The 17,215-nt window shown below is 47.7% G+C and overlaps 1 long non-coding RNA gene across 1 annotated transcript in view; it reads left to right on the top strand.

The window, feature by feature from the left end:
• LOC128329414 (uncharacterized) overlaps nt 1-17,215 on the top strand; it is a 57,662-nt gene that overhangs the window by 35,846 nt on the left and 4,601 nt on the right. The window contains exons 2-4 of the long non-coding RNA XR_008309644.1: nt 3,051-3,140; nt 12,520-12,634; nt 16,185-16,274. This is a non-coding gene — a long non-coding RNA (uncharacterized LOC128329414). The remainder of the gene's footprint in view (nt 1-3,050; nt 3,141-12,519; nt 12,635-16,184; nt 16,275-17,215) is intronic.

Here is a 17,215-nt window from a genome sequence, read left to right as displayed (position 1 = left end):
AGGAATATGTCTCTCCCTTTCTCAAGAGGGGACTGTATGTACTCCAGAACAGTTGAGGTATTTCTACACACTTGAGAGAACTGAAATATGATACAACATGTAGCCCAGGAGGCTCCAGTTGTTATAGAAGTCTGAAATGGAGCTACTGTATAGCTCAGGAGATGTTTGAACACGGAAAGAGGGTCCGTGAATTGTGCCCCAAATTGGTTACGGTTCTTCCACATTAGACAGAAAACTGACATGTATGGTAGGCACACTGCCCAAGACACAGTAGGGGCATTCGCACAATCAAAAACTCTGTTCTCCCTGGGTTTGGGAGCGGTATGTGCTCCCAATTTTTGAGTGTGTGGAAGCAAGCTAAGAGGAAAACCTGGGTAGAAGTGATTGAGCCTCTTCTCATGACAGATGAGACAGGCTCCGCTCCAGAGTGGGCTGCGGGGAGGAAGGTGGGTTAGATTCACCTTCCCTGCAGATGACTGCTCCTCCTGTGCTGGGCATGCTCCCCACGTACCCAGACAATTCCCCGCATGCCCAGGCAGTGGGGAGGGCTGGGGCCGGGATGTGTTGTCCTGGCCCCTGGAAATACCATGATGCACTGCACAAGTGCACAGTGCATCATGGGGATTCCCCCCCCCACACACATCCCCAGGCTTGCCGCCGTCTGGCAGCCATGTCTGCAAGCAGCTACGACTGCCAGATGATCAAAGCAACAGGGTTAAGGGTGCACTTGCTCCCTTAACCTCGTTTTACAGGGTGGCTAGTTAGGCGGGTTGGCCACTGTGGTGCTGCTGGCAGTTCACATGCACAAACTTAGGGTTTAGCCCAGGCTGGGCTTAGCCCAGTTTTGCATGTCCGTGTGAATAGCCTCATTGTGTGGAAGCAAGGTAGGAGGGACACCTGCGTAGAAATGATGGTGTGGAAGCAAGGTCAGGGGAAAAGGTTGTCCAGATTTCCCTCCTACCTTGCTTCCACACAATTGGGAGCACACAAAGCTCCCAAATCCAAGGCGAACACAGTGGGGCGAGTCACACAATTGTCCTGGGAGGCCGTGGGGGGGGGGGAGGCTGAACCTAACTTACCTCTCCACCCGATGACTGAACTTTCCTTCAAAGTGTGTCTTCTGCGCGCCCACACAGACAGCCCTGCTCTGTGCAGCTGCGTGAAGCATAGAGCGGGGAAGAGGAATCTGGGCCCGGAATTTGTTGTTCCAGCCTCCAGGCATCCCTCAATGCAACACACGGTATATGCGTTGCATTGGGGATTCCCCCATCAGACAGGCGCTCTATTTATTTATTCATTCATTCATTCGATTTTTATACCGCCCTTCCAAAAAGGCTCAGGGCGGTTTACAATTAAAAACAGAAACCATTAAAACCAATAACAATTAAAACAGATATAAATATTAACACCAATTAAAAACATCTTTAAAAACAATTAAACTATCATAACAATTAAAACCCTGAAAATCAGGTTAGCGTTAAAACAATTAAAACTAATTACAACCCTAAAAGGCCAGGCCAAACAGATGAGTTTTTAGGGCTCTCTTGACGGTCAGTAAGGAATTAAGATTACGAATTTCTGCTGGGAGTGCGTTCTACAGCCCGGGAGCAGCCACAGAGGAGGCCCGCCTCTGCATCACCACCAAACAAACCGGTGGTAACTGGAGACGGACCTCCTCAGATGACCTTAACGTGCGGTGTGGATCATGTAGAAGACTGTCTATGCACCCATCTCTATGCACCCGTCTCTGTGACTCCTCGGACGGTATGCAGCCCAAGGAATCACATGATTCCCAGTCACCAGGTTGAATCTGGCGAAAAGCTGGGTTTGTTAAGGGGGTTAGGCAGATGGGGAGCAGAGGGATCCACGAGGATCCCGCTGCTTCTCACGACCAGCCTATCCCTGCTTGGGGCAGCCCAGGCAGGGTTAGGCTGGTCGTGAGAACAGCCTCAGTTTTTGATTGTGTGAATGACCTCCCTGGCTGATACGCTGTGCAGCCTAACATGGGTCATGCTAGTCCCCCTGTACTGCTGCAGGCTTGAAGCAAAGCAAGGGTGCTTTTGTACTTCAGCACAAGCACTTTGAAGTCGTGCGCCCCTGCTCTGGAGGTGGTCCTCAGATTGGAAATATACCACTTGACCACTATTATTATTATTATTATTATTATTATTATTATTATTAATTCAATTTCTATACCGCCCTTCCAAAAATCTCAGGGCGGTTTACAAAGAGAAATAATAAATAAGAAGGCTTCCTGTCCCCAAAGGGCTCACATTCTAAAAATGTGATTAGTGACATGTTTCCAGTCCAAGGAGTGTTTCTGCAATGCAAGTGCTCTACTTGCGCTCTTGTATACAAGTCCTAGGCAGACTGCCCATCAGGGTGGATTTGATTTAAATCAAACTGATTTAAATCACTAGCAGGGTGGATAAAAATATAAAAAAATCAGATTTTTTAAATTTAAATCGGATTTTTTAAAATTTAAATTAGATTTTTTTGATTTTAAAAAAAAATCATTGATTTTTATCCACCCTGCTAGTGATTTAAATCGTGATTTAAATCATGATTTAAATCAGTTTGATTTAAATCAAATCCACCCTGTTGCCCATGCTTCCCTGCAGGCCCACCACAACATGGGAGGATTAGCACTGCCTGTGTTAGCTGCTCAGCAGGCCAGCCCGTGTTCTTAGAAAAGGCGGGATGTGGTGGTTGTTTTTATGTCTAATGTCTAAACTGAGGACTTAACAGAGATCAGCACTCCAGCACAGAAGAAGCCAAGGAGCATATGGGGATGGGCCACAGTGTGCGGACCCTGGCTCTCCTTTGCAACTGTTTGGGCTGTGGCTGAGCTAATTGGATGTGATAGGAGGAGATAGCAGTGTTCTTGCGTGGCCAGTTTTTGTCCTTAGTCTGCAAGCAGAGATAGGTTTTGCTTCATGCTCAAGATCTTGCCAAACGCCATACTTCAGGTCCAGGAGGAATATTCCCCATCTCAGATTGGCTAGTGACCTTAATCTTTCAATTACCACAGTTTCCTCTTCTTTATAAAGGTGAATGGAAGCCCCAGATCCTCTGGAACCTTCCCACTGCCAAAGGCAGAGGAGGAGTGTGCATGAGCAGCCTCTGTGACCAGGAACTTGGTAAGAGCTCTCTTGGGAGGGGGAGTTGTGCCATCGTCGTGCCCCCCATTTCCTTCCCAAACATGCTTTCTGGCAAAAGTAGTTGCTGACCAGTGTTCTGGTACTAAACACTCTAACCCCTGCTAACTAAGCAAAGAGGCATCTTCCAAAGAGGTGATTCTCTTATATTTAGAAAGGGGAGAGTACTGGTATCTGTCCCTATCCAGCCCTAGCACAGCATCCCTCCAGTGGTGGTTGCTGGTGTCCACTTTGTGTTTCTTTGTAGACTGTAAGGCCTTTGGGGACAGGGAAGCCACTTTGTATTTTGTTTTTCTATGTAAATTGCTTTGGGAACTTTTGTTGAAAAGCAATTTATGGATATTTGCAGTATTTCCCTCAATTCCCTCCCAACTTAAAGGTATGTCACCCATATTATGATATTCCCCAGCACACATTTTTAATTTTTGCAATATAGAACTCTGCTTATTACATGTATGGAATGACTCTTAAACTGGTTTTTTTAAAAAAATGCAGGAGATACATGAATTATTTTGATTTACTTTTCCTTAAGGAAAGGCAGCTTATGAGATCACCCAGCATAGAGAGTGTGTGTGTGTGTCCTCCCTATTGACTTCACAATGCCTGGACCAATATGAACCAAATTTGGTGCAGTTGTAGGGACACATAGAGACACCTCAATGGCGTAGTTTGTGATGTCACCATCCACCCTGATTCAAGGTGATGGACACATAAATGTTTGAGGGCACAGGTGGGTTAACTTGTGGACCATCTAACTGATTTGAACCAAATTTGGTACAGGTGCGTTGAGTGACACATAGGGAAGCCTCAATGGTGTAGTTTGTAATGATGTCATTCACTCCAATCCAAGATGGCAGGCACATTAATATTTGAGGCACATGTGGGCTAAATTGTGAACCACCTAACTTATTTGAAACAAATTTGCTACAGCTGTAGGGAGACATAGGGACGGCTCAAGGGCATAGTTTGTAATGATGTCATCCACCCTGATTTGAGATGGCAGATGCATGAACAGTTGAGGTACTTGTGAGCTAACTTGTGAACTGCCTAGACAATGTGAACAAAATTTGGTACAGTTGTAGTGAGTGACACAGGGACATGTGATGATGTCATCCACCCTAATTCAAGATGGCAGATGTGTGAACGTTTAAGGCTAAAGTGGGCTAACTTGTGAGGATGGTAATTATCAGTTACGATTATAGTGAAAGGAAAGTAGGCAGATTTGTTCCAACCAGAACAACTTTATCATTGAAAATATGTCTTGGGGAGTGTGTGAGAGAATGTGTGTGGCGGTGGCTGCTTAATGCCTTTATTTCCTGACCCTGACACCCCCCCCCCAATAACATTGTATCCAAGCTCTTTTCCCACCTCTGGGGATCTTATATATTTGCCTCCCACATCTTTTCCCTTTTCAAAAAAAGTGACAGGTTTTCAATTCTTTCACAGATTGTCAGGAAATGGCCAGCAGATGGCACTAAAAATAGTTTGATGTCCATTGACGTTGTGTGGATCCGAGGAGAACAAAATCTCATAGAAATCTGTGTCCGTGTTAGAATAAATTATCACCTGGAAGTTTTTCTCACAGGGCTTTTAAAGTCCTTTACCTCGCATCTCCTCCGGAATGGAGGGGGTGCGTTCACATATCGGCCAGATTGACCCCCAAATCCCTGTGAGTTATCGGGGAGCAGTTTGGGTTTTTCACTTTGTGAGAGTGTAGTCCTATATCTAGGGTAAAAAAATCCACTGTTTCCATTGTTTTTTTGGGGTTGCAGTAAAAACCTTCCAGTAAACTCGCAGTAAAGACTGCTGCATGTAAAAGTCCCCGGAAAAGCCCTTAATCACACATCATTCAGCACTTCCCTCCAATTAATTGATGTTCACAGGAACCATGAGGAAACTTTCCTCAGCCCTTCGCAGTTGTTTTGTAACTATGAATTAGGGCAGCAGAGCATGGCAAGGCAGCTGAGAACAGATGAGTGCAAACAAAGCTGAGTAAGGAGGAGAACAAAGAAAGAGGAAGGTGGAGAGAAGGGTGCAGAAACCTCTTCATAAGGGCCAATGCCTATGGACCAATGTATACATAAGCACCAAAGGGACCTTTCCCCCCTTGACAAATAGCCAATTTATATCAATCCTGAGAACTGATCAGGACTGGGGCAGGGTGGAAGGGTCAGGATTAAAGTTGTCCTTTGCAGTCCCAGTTTTGAGGGGGGTCAATCATGCTACTGTTTGCAAGAAACAAGTAAATAGCAATAGCAATAACATTTATATACCGCTTTATAGCCAGAGCTCTCTAAGCGGTTTACAATGATTTAGCATATTGCCCCCAACATTCTGGGTACTCATTTTACCGACCTCGGAAGGATGGAAGGCTGAGTCAACCTTGAGCCCCTGGTCAGGATCGAACTTGCAACCTTCTGGTTACAGGGCGGCAGTTTTACCACTGCGCCACCAGGGGCTCAGCATTAAACATGTGCTTAATCAGCATTAAACACGTGCTTGACATACTGAGGCTCTCCACCCGAACAGTGTGGAGGCTCTGTGGGGAGAGCAGGCTTAGCCGAGCAGGGAGCCATCCCTGGGCAGCCAGATTGGCCACCCACACGATTATTGGCTCCATCATGGAGCTGATGGGGCAGTGGGGATTGGGGGCCACCTGGCCCCCGGAAGTCCCCCGGGAGACCCCTGAGGCCGGGAGGCTCATTTTAGCCTCTCAAAGGGGGTCTCCTTGTGAGACGCTGTGGGGCGGAACCGCGCTGTGGCATCTCACAATCGGGTAAATGGGGTTAGCGGAGCACACACTCCGCTAACCTCATTTAAGAGGAGGGGTATTTTTGGAGGTTTGCTGCCGGGAGCCACACAGCTCCCGTTGCAGCACACGACCAGGAGAAACTGGGCTAAGTTCCCTTAGCCCAATTTCTCCTGGTTGTGGGGATAGCCTCCCTGTGTAGCAAAAATTAGGTAATTGATGAATCCAGCACAAGGGCCTCCCACCTGACTCCTAACATGACCCCCACAAGCCCAAGAATACTTTTCTGTATACCTCGATTCTTTCTGTCACGTGAGATAAGACATGGGCCTCTGTTCACACTGTTGCAGATAGCAGTGTCCCGAAGTCTGGGTACCTGAAGCAAAGCACCAAAACTCAAATCGTCTAGCCGCCGTGTGGGCGGGGAGAAGAGGCTGCTGGCAGCCTCCTCTCATCGCCTCACACCCATCAAAGCCAGCAGGGAGTCTGACTGAAAGCTGAGGAGAGGGGTGTGAGGGAGGGGAGAGACGTGCAGGAGGGCACAGGCTGGTGGGCAAGGGGTGAGGCAACAGGGTCTGCCACCTCCTACATCTGCCACCCGAGGCAACTGCCTCACACCATGCCTCAGGGCAGGGGTTAAAGTGCTCATGTTTGGGTGTGCATAAGAGACCTGGGCAAAGACAGTGTTTCTGCTCCTTCAGCCCTTGCTGAGTTCAGAACAGGCCTGTGTTTAAAAATTGCTCGCTGAGCAGAACAGCAGGCACTTGACATGAGTAATAAGGAGCGGCAATAGCACAATTTGTCTAAAATTAATTTCCAGCTTTGTTTCTTCACATTGTTCTTTGCTTTTGTTCTCTGCCTTAGAATAAACCTGGGAGTTCTGATTAGTGGTTGAGCTCAATTTGGCCAACCACTACTTAGTATTTTTCCACAAGGAGCAGCTCCATTTGCTTCTGGGTCCCAGCAGGGCACTTCATAACCAGAGATCTTCTTCGCAAAGTTCTAACCCCATTCATCGGCAAAGGGCTGCTTCTTCTATTATCATCTTAAGACTGGGGAAGCTGCAGATAGGGCTGATACCATGTTTTCTTTCTGCTCTCCCCACTTTTATTGATTTTTTAAAAACATTGAGCCTAAAGAGCATTCTGTGTAACTTCCCTTGTGAGCTCCAGTCCGTCCCTATCAAGTTGGTATATTTCCTGTCCCTGTGTATTTTTAAAACTGTGGTGTGAAGAGAAACTTGAGAGCCAAACTGAACACATGATGTGGGAAATCTGTGATTGGCTCCCCCAACATCTTAGGCTTACTTACAAGTTTTCTGTTACTTACATGGAGGTTCTCTGAACTGGATTGGAACAGTGGGAGGATTTTTCACCCTCCTCCACCCAAAGTATTTTCTCTAGTTTAGATTGTTGATTGAAGCTGACACTTCCGCCCCCACCGCTGCCCAGGGAGAGAAATGCGAGGCCAGGGCTTCACAAATCCGAGGCGCTAAGGAGCCAGGGTGGTGCATAGAAATTTGACGGTGGCACCTAGATTAGGCTATTCAGAGGTAGAATTATTTGACAAAATCTTGTTTTGTCCCAGGCAGGCGCCCCTGTTTCTGTTCATAGTAAGTTACTCAAAAAAGGGATAAAGAGAAGCCTATTTACCCTCCCCCTCCAAGATATCTGAGCCTTTTGGAAGGGCGGTATAAACATTCTATGAATAAATAAATAAATAAATAAATAAATAAATAAATCCAGTAATTTGGTCAAGTGCCCATTATCTGGTTCTTAAATTTTTGGTCTGGCTCCTAGATCCAAAGAACATTTGTCAAGGCCCGGTTACCTTCAGTTTGTTCCCCCCTAGTCCAGGCCAAAAAGTAGCTGTAGGGAGTGGTGATTTAACGGCCAAAACAGACAAGATGGGGGAGATCCATGACTGGAATTCTAATTTATTTTTTGTTGTTGTTTACTTTAAAGCAACTAAGGGTGTTTGTGTCTGTTTTTAATTGGAGCAGAGGCAGTGGGGTAGACACTCAATTCCCTAGAATCTCTGCTCCCCAGATTAAAACCATAATCTCCAGCAGCTGCTTTAAAGCAAAACAACAACAATAAAACCTAAACCACTATAAAAGATCTTCCTTATCATGCCTCTTTTGGCCTTTATATTGGCAAAATGTGAAGGGAAGTTTTGCCAGTTGCTTCTAAATACAACTTAAAATGCCAGGAGATCTGTGATCACATCACATATAATTTAGCCCTTGGATGAATGGGAAGGCCACTTATAATTACCTACTTGCTGAATGAAATTCTTCTGTTGTGCAAAGCTGTGCCAGATAATTGATCGACTTAGTCTCTGAAAGCTGCTGGATTCTAGCCATGGTCCCAGAGGCGTAACTAGGGAAAATGGCGCCCGGGGCAAGCATTGAAATGGTGCCCCCCCGCGCCGCCGGCCCCCCAACATACTACATTATACTTAGGTTTTTCCTCACAAGCGCCCGCCACCGCCGCCAAGCCAGGCCACTGACTGGCCGCCAGGCGCCAGCAAAGCAATGGGGGGGGCGGGTGGCGCGGAAGGGACCGCTCATGGGGGAGGGGGCGCCGACGCGCTCCCTTGACTGCTGCAGCACTGCTGCACTGAGCAGGAAACATTTGTATTAACAAAATTTTTTAAAAAAATTAAAAACAATTTTTTTGTCATGGTGGCGCCCCCATGTGACCAGAAAAGATGGTGCCCGGGGCACGTGCCCCCCCTGCCCCCCCATAGTTACGCCTCTGCATGGTCCCATCATATTTCCAAAGCTTCTCCACTTAGTGTTCTAATGCAGTTCCAGACTGGATTCCTGCAAGGCAATCTACATTGGCTGCTCCTTGAAGAGATGCAGGTTGTGGGCTCAGTGGTAGAGTATCTGCTCCAGGTTGAATCCCTGGCATCTCCAGGTGATTCTGCCTGAAGCCTTGGAGAGCTGCTGCCAATCTGTGTAGACACTGACAGTACTGAGCTAGGTGGACCAATGATCTGACCCTGAAGAAGGCAGCTTCCTATATTCCGAAGAAAGCCTGGGAACTGCAATTGTACAAAATGCTGGAACCCTGGGACTGCATGTTGGGTGCATGTAATCCTAACCCTGCAGATTCTGCTTTGGTTACTTGTTTCAAGCCGCTAAATGGTTGATCCTAAATGGTTTGCAACTTGGGCTCCCTTATAACTCCCATATGTGCCTTCCTGTATGCTTTGATTGCCAACAGAGGTCCTGCTGTGTGGACACCTACCAGGATCAAGGCTTTCTCAGTAGTGGCACCAGCATTGTGGAATGTTCTCCTGCTCGAGGCCTGTTTGGCCCCAAATTGTACTCCTTCAGGCACTGGTTTAAGACATGGCTTGCTTGGTTGAGTTGTATGGGAGACTGTATTTGCTGTTGTGCAGAGGCAGCTGTTGTAGGTCACTTTTAGCTGACTGATCAGCTTTTCATCCTCCTGTTGTGCTAATTATTTGTTGTTATGACATTTTGTGATTTGATTGATTTTTTAATGATGTTATGTGTTTTTATTGTTGCTGTTAGGCTGCTTTGGATTAGTAACAAAGAAGATGAGATATGTATGCTAAAAATAACATAAAATGAAAATATAGCCAGTACAAATTGCTTGGGATCACCATGAGGCGCTCTTAGCTTAGCACTGAAAATGTGAAGCTACTTAGTGACTTTTTTTCTTATTTTTTATTTTTTTTAATAATTGGGTTCTCATTGTTTAGAAGAGCAGAATAAGACAACAATACAGAACAGGGGAATTGGGAGGATGATCATGAGGGAGGTATGTTGTTTTTGCGATTGTCCTTCGAAACATAGGAAGAGTATTGTACAAAGTCATGTGATAATTGTTTTGCTCACTAGACTCACGGCCCATACCCACTCACACAAGAGAGAGACCTCTGCAGAGGGAATGGAGAGACACTGGCTGACATATTGCACAACTGCAGTAGGCAGTTCTGTCTGCCTTTTAACAGAACATGCACACAGTTGCACAAAACACAAGAATGATACAAATGCAGTTGTGTGAGGGATAGCCATTATTTCCAATGGCCATTAATCATCAACTGCATTTACACATGGCATTTTGCACAACAGCACTTATGTGTGCACATTCTGTTAAAAGGAAATGTTGTGTAGGATGCCAACCATTTCGTCTCCCTCTCTCACAACATTAGAACTTGGGGTTATCCAGTGAAACAGACTGGTAGTAGGTTTAGGACAGACAAAATTAGCAGGAATTCACTGTTGTGGGCTGGCTGGCTGCTGGCTTTAGATGGGGATTGGATAAATTCATGGAGTAAATGCCATTCAATTGCAGCTAGTCACAATAGCAAATTGGAACGTCCATGTACAGAACCAATGTGTCTGAAGATTAGTAACTGGGAAGCAAACCATTGCAGGGAGCTCTGGCCTTCATCATACCCTATCTGTGGGCTTCTCAGAGGCATTTGTCTGGGCACTATGGGAAGAAGGATGCTGGACTAGATGGACCTTTGGTCTGTTCCACCAGGGCTCTTATGTACATGTTGATATCCAAGAGTTGATGAAGTTTCGGATGGTAATGCTTTTCCTAAAACGGCGTCTTGAATACAGCAGCACACGGTTGTTTCAATGGCGATTAAAGATTCCCCCAGCTTGAGAACATAGGTACTCAAGGATTCATTCCCAGACTGTTAAGGGGAGGTGAGAGCAAGACTGCTCTCTTTTGGCACCGCTTCAAAAAATGCCATTTCCGCAGGGATACTTTTCCTCAAAGAGTTAGATTATTTTTTCTGCCATCCCTAAAGCCAAAAGCAAGAAACCTTGTGACTCCTGCAGCTGGCTTGTTACTTACCCAGAGAGTTACTTTGTCTTCTCTGAAAATGAAATGTCTCCAAGAGACAGAGAAAAATGTCCTCGTAATGTTGAATGAGTTGGAACAGAGATAGGTCCTGTTGTTGAAATTGGGCAGAAGATTAATCCATCCCCAATGGTACTTCATTCCATTTATGATGTCCCATTCATCAGTGTCACAAAGGAGCGAGCAGATTAGTTGGACCTCACAGCTTCCCCTAAGCCTAAATCTTTCAAAACACCAGCAAGAGGCTGCCACAGCAGCAGCCTTAGCTGGTGCAGGACATGGAGGAGCCTATAAGGGACAGAAACACCAAGTCGGCCCTGTAAAGTTAAGCAGCCACCTCGGGCAACAAAGTTTGGGTGAGTGGGGCAGCAGAGGGGGAAGACAGACCAATGTGACCCATGGGATAGAATCCATTAAGGCTGGGCCAGGGAAGCTACCACCACCACCATGTTGCTTCTCCTCTAGCAACACTGCAAAAATATGGGCTTCACTTCAGAGGTGGCTCAAGGAAAGCCCCAACTTCAGGCAAGGAACAATCTGCTGTCTGGCCTCTGGGCCATCCTGCCTCACCGCAGTCTCTCCTCTGGGTCCAGAGTATGCTGACGCTGCCTTTCTTCTCTCTCATCTCTGCTTTACCTGCCCATCCATCATTTCCTGCCACTGTAGCAGTAGGATGCACCTGGCTCTGCTTGCCTTGGGCTCTCTCCCTGCTGCCACACTGCTACTCTGGCAGCATCCATTGCCTCACTTGCCTGCCTGCTGCTCTCTGGCTGCCGCTGTCTCCTCAGCACAGAGGCGAAGCAAACAGGTGTAATGCTCCTGGGGGATCAGCAGCAGCCAGAGAGCTACAGGTGAGTGAGGCAATGGCTCCTGGTGGTGATGAGAGACCGTGTGTGCATGCATGTGTCTCAGAGCTGGATGCATGCCGCTGCCGCCACAGTGGCCTGTATATAGCACATCGGCAGAGTGTGTCCAGGAAAGGAAAGAAGGGTGGCACCAGTGAGCTCTGGCCCAGGGGGCAGGACTTTGGCAGGGCAGGTAAAGCATTCCCTAACTGTGGGAGGAAGGGTTGAAGAAGGGGAAATGGCAGCAGCCAGCAAGGGGGAAAGGTGGGCTAGCAGATCAGCTGCAGGCAGGTGGGGCACATGCCACCTGAGGCAATTGCCCAAGGGTGCCTCATGGAAAAGGCACCCTGCTTTCCTCTCTGCCCCTTCAGCAAACACTGAGTCACACTACTGCAGTTGAACCGTTCAAATCCCCACTTGGCCATGAAGCCCACGGGATGACCTTGGAACAGTCACCATCTCTCATTCCAACTCAGGCTTGTCATGGGGATGGGGTGGGGAGAGGCACATCGTGGATGCCACAAAATCCCTCTGTGCTCCTTGAAGGAGAGGTGGGATAGAAATACAATCAAGGAACTATAGATCTTAATTACAGCAACCTGCTCTCTGGTCTTCTATTGTACTTTAGGTCCTCATCTCTGACCACTCAGAGACATCTAAAAACTCTCAGGTCTCTGAAGCAGTGCCACCTTCTAAAAAAGATGAAAGTAGAAGCTCTGTCTCAACAAAACATTGATGAAATATAGACTCTAGATTTTTTCTTCCTGGCCAGTTTTCATGTAGGGTACATCAGTGGGCTAAATTATAGAACATGCAATAAGTATCACTCATTAAAATCACTCACTGCTCTCATTGCTTTTAACATGTGATGCCCTCCTTACATTCCTCAGTGGGCACCCCGTCTGCTCCAGGGTCTAGCATGAACTCATTGCCTCTACCTTCAAAGCCCTCCATGGCCAGTTGACCCCCTCATCTCCTGACCGGATTCTATCTGAGACTTTGCTCCTCCATCCCTATCATTTTCAGGTGGGTACTCCAGTGATCTGCACCATCTCCCTTGTTATCCCTCATATCTCCTCAAAAGCTACTTTTTTCATGAAGTATTTTGTACAATTTATCATCCTAATCTGTTACTGAAATTAAGCATAAGTACGGTGAACGAACATTCTTCCTGTATACCTTTCCCCACATCCTCACCTCAGGGCAGGGATCCGACTATAGTGGTCACCTGGAGAAACGTGTTCACACTTGCTCGGTCCCGTGCTCAGTTGTTTAAAACACCGTGCACATTGTTGGGGCTATGTAACATTTTATGTTTACAGGTGACATAGATTGCAGGAAGATTGATATGCAATTTTAACCCATCTTTCTACACAGCCACCAATCCTCTCTAATAAAACGCTTGGTGTCCGTCCGTGGACGGCCACCAAGCGCATGTTCGTGCCTCCCTGCCCTGTTCTGCGCCTGCGCGAAGCGCAGGCCCAGAACAGGGCAAGGGAGACACGACTGCCAGCACCCGGCGGACATCTTGGACGTCCACAAGCGGCCGCCCTGAAGAAGCCGGAGAAGCGCCGGCGGGGGAAACTGGCCGAGGCGGCGGCAGAGCCGCCGCCTCGCCCAGAAGAGACAGCAACCAAGCTGGGGAGACGGGGGACAGAATGGAGGCCAACGGGACAAAGCCGACCGTGAAGGGCCCTGGCCGGCCGCGGAGGATGGCAGCGGCGCCTCCAGAGACCGCCCGGCCGGTGATTGAGAGGGGAAGAGGCGGCAGGGGAAGCCTGTCCTCCCGCCACCCGCTCACCCGCCCTCCCAGCTTTCCAAAATCCCCTTCCCCGCTCCTCCCCCCAATTGATTACGGGCCAAAAGGACCCATGAGAAGGCCGTCGCCCCCGCATATCGCCCACCCAGCTGCCCGAGCCCACCTTACCCACTCCAGCCCATGATAGTCGGGCGAAGAAAAAAAAAATTATTTGCACAGTGGAAGTGAGGAGCTCAGAAACAGAGCTCCTCTCTGTGCTATGCTGCTGCCCAAACTGCCGCTATGGACGAAAGGACGCAACGTCCTTTGCGTCCATAGCGGCAGTTTGGGCAGCAGCATAGCACAGAGAGGAGCTCTGTTTCTGAGCTCCTCACTTCCACTGTGCAAATAATTTTTTTTTCTTCGCCCGACTATCGCGGGCTGGAGTGGGTAAGGTGGGCTCGGGCAGCTGGGTGGGCGGGTGGGCGATAGGCGGGGGCGACGGCCTTCTCATGGGCCCTTTTGGCCCGTAATCAATTGGGGGGAGGAGCGGGGAAGGGGATTTTGGAAAGCTGGGAGGGCGGGTGAGCGGGCGGCAGGAGGACAGAGGGAGGAGGGGGAAAAGGGAAAAAAAAAACCGAGAGAGAGAGAGAGACAAGCAGAAAGGTGGAAGAAAAAGAAAAAGAAAAACACTTAAAGGCGGGAGAGAAAGCTAGTGCCCGTTATCATAACGGGCTTAAAAATACTAGTCAATACATATGCTACAAGAGCATTTAAAACTATGTGGCTTTCACACATGCACACCAGCAGGAAAGTCCCCCGTTTGGTGATTTTACTTTAACCACAAAAGGACAAGTGTGCGTTAACATATCGTCCACCTTTAAGTCAAAATCCTTGCGAGCCATTGGGGAGCACTCCATACAACAATTTGGGATTTCATTGCTCATTGGAACTGAGCCCGATCTATGTCCAGGGTAAAAATGTCCCCTTTGGGTGTCAGTTTTTAAGGCAAATTTGAAATATCTGTAACTCACAGTACTTCACCCCTCTTAATCCCACAGTAAAGCCTGATGTCTAGGAAAGCTCCAGGAGAGAGGCTCAAATTGGTCTAAGTTTCTTGAAGTCTGGCTAGCAACCTTGACACTTTGAATTGTGTGCACATATTTGTATGTGATCCATCAGAGGTCACTGAAACTTGTGTGGCAGTTTTTTCTGGGTGCTTCAGTGAACTGAAGAGATGAGGGCACATCTACATTACAAAACAATTTTATGCCAGTTTAACTATTGTGGCTTCCCCAAGAGAGCATACTGAGAATTGGAGTTTGAAGGTTTGTTCTGAGAATATATATTTTTAAAAATCCCTAAACTCTTTCATGGAGTAACAGTTCCCTGGGGAGGAACTATTAAAGTGGTCAAGGCTATAATATATACCCTAAGAGTCTCAAGTTGCAGAATTTGGTACCCAGTACAAAATAGTATTTCTTGCACAATCTAAAAATCAAGAAACACACATAGTACAGATAGAATATTGGCCTGGAGGATCCTATGTTCAACTTTCCACCAAGCTATGAACTTGCCTGGCTAACAATGAGCTCCTAGCCTCAGTTTCCCATCTGTAAAATGGGGATTGTCATGACCTACCTCAGGGTTTGACAAATTCCAGGTGCCAGAGTAGGGATGTGCACGGATCCGCAGTGGGGAGGCTCAAAGGCGGCGGGAGTGCAGCTTTAAGAGTGGGGGAAGGGTGCACATAAACCTCCCGCCACTTTTCCACCACCACTGTCAGTCTACTTGCAAGCCCATTGGGGTGGCAGCATACCTCCCTGCCACCCCATTGCCTGGATATGACCAGAAGTATCCAACACGCGCATGTGCGTTGGAGATTTCCGGTCATACCCGGACAACAGGGGCAATGGGGAAGCAGGGAGGTACACTGCAGCCCCGACGGGCTTGCAAGTAAACAGACGCTGGCAGGGGGAAAGCGGTGGGAGGGGTAAGTGCACCCTCCCCTTCTCTTAAAGCTAGACACCCTCGCCGTCAAACTTCCGATTCTTCGAACTGGTTCGGACTCGGAGGCCCATGAAGGGCCTCCGAACCAGTTCCGTGCACATCCCTACCAGAGAACCATAGCACCCAGACCAGGGTATTAAGATGTAGAGTTAATTAATAAAATCTATATTTGCCCCAAGTAACCCTGTGTCTTTTGTTCTAAATACGTTTCTTGTAAAGGGGAAAAAGAGAAGTTCATTTACCCTTCCACTGCACAATGTCCATCATGAAGTCTGGTAAGGTTGTACTAAGATGCCTCCTTGTTTTAAGAAGTCTATCATCGTATCATGTTTGGGGAAAAACTAATTGGACTCCTTGAAGTTAGGCAGCTATAGGCCTGTCTCTAATTTCCCATGGTTAGGCAAGCTGATTGAGAGAGTGGTTGCCTCTCAGATCCAGACAGTCCTGGAGAAAACTTATGGGGTTGAAACTGATCTCCAATTAGGTATTGGCAGAAGCAGTGTGACTCTGCTGATCCTTTTGGATCTCTTGGTGGCTTTCAGTACCATCAACCATGGTATCCTTCTGGGTCATCTGAGGGAGGTGGGATTGGGTGGAACTGTTCTACAGTGGTTCCGATCATACCTGTTGGGTAGATTCAGGATGGTCATGGTATCACTTGAAGATGGTTGCTCTGCAAAGGGAGAGTTTACTGTATGGAGTGCCACAAGGCTTCATGCTGTCTCCAGTGCTCTTTAACATACATGAAACTGCTGGGAGAGATCATCAGGAGATTTAGTGGATGTTATCAATATGCTGCTGACACCCAAATATATTTTTCTCTACCAGCTTCATCAGGAAATGGCATAAGTTCCCTAAAGGTCTGCCTGGAGGCAGTAATGGGCAAGATGATGGATAACAAACAGAAACTGAATCCAAGTAAGTCCGAGGTTCTGATTGTGGGGGGTCAAGACCTGAGAGATGGTTTAGATCTGCCTGTTCTGAATGGGACTCCCCCTAAAAGATCAGGTACATAGCTTGGGAGTACTACTGGATCCCAAATTATCTCTGGTTTCTCAGGCTGGCAGTGGCCAGGAGTGCTTTTTATCGATTTTGGCTGATATGTCAGCTACTCCCATTTCTAGAGATCAGTGACCTTAAAACAGTAGTAAACATTAGGGATGTGTGAACCCGCTCGAAGTCGAGCCAGTTCACCATTGAACTGGCCTGGATCAAGGACTCGCCCCAAGCCAAAACGGGCCGGGTTTGGCTCACCCCTCTGGCCAGCTTGGGGGTTCTAAAGTTATATAGGTGGCCAGGGGTGCCTTTGCACGACTTCGGCTAGTGCGCCAGCTGCATCCCTTTCTTGAGAAGGCAGATATGGCCACGGTTACCCATGCCTTAGTCACGTCACAGCTGGATTACTGTAACACACTCTACGTGGGGCTGCCCTTGAAGAATATCCGGAAACTGAAGCTAGTGTAAAACATGGCAGCGAGGGTTTTATCTGGAGCTGCCCGATGGGAACACATCACACCCATTCTGAAAGAGTTGCACTGGCTGCCAGTTTGTTTCCGGGTCCAATTCAAGGTGCTGGTTTTGACCTTTAAAGCCCTTAATGGTTTGGGCCCAGGGTATCTGAGGGACCGCCTGCTTCCAAGGTTTGCTGCCCGCTTGACGAGGTCATCTGAGGGGGCTCTGCTCCAGGTGCCGACAATGAGGGAGGCCCGGCTGTCGTGCACTCAGGACAGGGCCTTCTCTGTTGCTGTTCCCAGACTTTGGAATGCTCTCCCAGTGGCCATTTGCTCCTCAGACTCCATCACAGTTTTTAGAAAGCTTATTAAATCTTCGCTTTTTATCCAAGCTTTTACATGATTGTT

This window comes from Hemicordylus capensis, chromosome 6 (assembly GCF_027244095.1).
Source record: "Hemicordylus capensis ecotype Gifberg chromosome 6, rHemCap1.1.pri, whole genome shotgun sequence".
NCBI classification, from domain to species: domain Eukaryota; kingdom Metazoa; phylum Chordata; class Lepidosauria; order Squamata; family Cordylidae; genus Hemicordylus; species Hemicordylus capensis.
Note: the sequence above shows the minus strand (reverse complement) of the source record. Positions and strands in the feature narration are given on the sequence as shown.